This window comes from Octopus bimaculoides, chromosome 18, assembly GCF_001194135.2.
Source record: "Octopus bimaculoides isolate UCB-OBI-ISO-001 chromosome 18, ASM119413v2, whole genome shotgun sequence".
Taxonomy (NCBI): domain Eukaryota; kingdom Metazoa; phylum Mollusca; class Cephalopoda; order Octopoda; family Octopodidae; genus Octopus; species Octopus bimaculoides.
In genome coordinates this window covers 5,718,500-5,720,206 of record NC_068998.1, presented here as the reverse complement: position 1 = coordinate 5,720,206, position 1,707 = coordinate 5,718,500, and the positions used below count along the sequence as shown (strand labels likewise).

The following is a 1,707-nucleotide window of genomic DNA, read 5'->3' as shown; positions in this document are numbered from 1 at the left end:
GTAATGTAGGCATTTGCTATTTCTGCCCAACCTTTCGGGGGACAGCTTTACTTCGGTGCATTTCTGGGTAAGACTGGTCATGCTTTTCGTCACCTCGTCCAGGTTCTTAACCCCTTGGAAATCCAAACAATAGCAAAGACATTATCCCATGCATTCTTCCATTTATTTCGAAATATACTTGGATGTGTTTTATGAGCAATTTGGATGTTATTTCTGGCTTGATGGCTGGGGACGGGTAGTTGAATGTTGGAATCCAGAGGTGGAGAGAAAGACGTCACAGGAAAATACAAAATCACAGTAAACAAAATGTAATAGATATGTGTGTGTGTGTGTGTGTGTTTTGCTTGTTTGTTTTGTTTCTGTTTCATTGTTACAAAGATATTGAATAAAGCAATGGTTTTGTTTTCACATATCTGTAATTCCATGACATAAATTGTGTCCTCATTTATTACACAACATATATTGTCAACAAATTAATGACTTCAAATACTTTTTGTTTAATTAATGCAGCAATCTGGCAGAATCGTTAACACAGTGGGAAAAATTCCAAGCCTGAAGTAGGGAACGTTTTAGATGTGGGCATTGACTGAATACTTTCTTCCTGGAGTTTAAAAATGTCCCTGGGTCGAGCGAGTTTTTAGGATTTTTTCCTTCAGTTCTAGTGAGGTTATGCGCCTTCAACCATTTGAGTCTGATAAGACCCCTATACTGGTAAGCTCTATATAGGAAACCAATGGTCACTCTATGACCAGCCATAACTTTTAATTTCCTAATATATATATATATATATATATATATATATATACAGTTGAAATTTACAGAAAAACAAAAGACGAAGTCAGGCGTATGAACAACAAGCAGGTGTATTAGTTTGAAGCTCGGGAAAGTGAAAAAGTCTTTTACGTTTCGAGCCTATGCTCTTCAACAGAAAGGAATAAGAGAAAAAAAACAGAGAGAGAATAGAGAGTGTGAAAATGCACCCGAATCTCAAAATGTGTAGTCACTTTGAGATTCTGAAACAGATTTGTTAAAATACCAAACTGGTTTTGACAAGTTTTCGTCTATCAATGGTAAAACAAGAAAATAGATAATAGAAGGCTTTAGGAGAGGTTAAAGTTACCAGGGAAAATTCATGCGTAAGAGATCAAATGTTCATACGATTTCCAATGAGTTTCATAGAGAGTAACAGTAATACAAGTTCAAATCTATAACAGTTATACATGATTGGAAATTCAGTAGTAATGGGTTATATTAACAATTAGATACAATGAGGTTTTAAAAAAAAGAGTAAGAGGAAATAGAAAATGAAAGAAAGAAAAAAGGTTTTTTTTTACAATTACCGTTAAAGTGCATGAAGGAGGGTTCTCTGCCGCTGGTCTTGCTGATAAGAGTTCAAAATAAGTTAAAATTGCTTTATATATGTATAGTTTTATGGTAAAAGATCAAGTTCTGATTGGCTATAATATTTTTTTTGTTTTGGCTGTAATCTAGCGTTCTAGCTGGTTGATTTCCTGGTGATGTCATTTGTTTGTTGAATGTTTTAACCTTTTATTCTTGACCTGCACTGAGGTTAGTTGGTTTTCTACTTGCATCATTTTGTTGTTGACAAAGGACTTGGTAACTTGATCTTGCTTGATGGTCACCCAGCGTTCCGATTGGTTAATTCTCTTCAGAAAGCACTAGTTCGGTCAATTCAATATTTATATT

General features: G+C 34.6%; 1 protein-coding gene across 1 annotated transcript in view; it reads right to left on the bottom strand.

Moving 5' to 3' along the window:
• Positions 1-1,443, bottom strand: part of LOC106870038 (N-acetylglutamate synthase, mitochondrial) — a 91,802-nt gene extending 90,359 nt beyond the window's left edge. The window contains exon 1 of the mRNA XM_052974196.1: positions 1,341-1,443. The gene's annotated coding sequence lies outside the window, so the exon portion shown is untranslated. The remainder of the gene's footprint in view (positions 1-1,340) is intronic.
• Between the last annotated feature and the right edge of the window lie 264 nt (positions 1,444-1,707).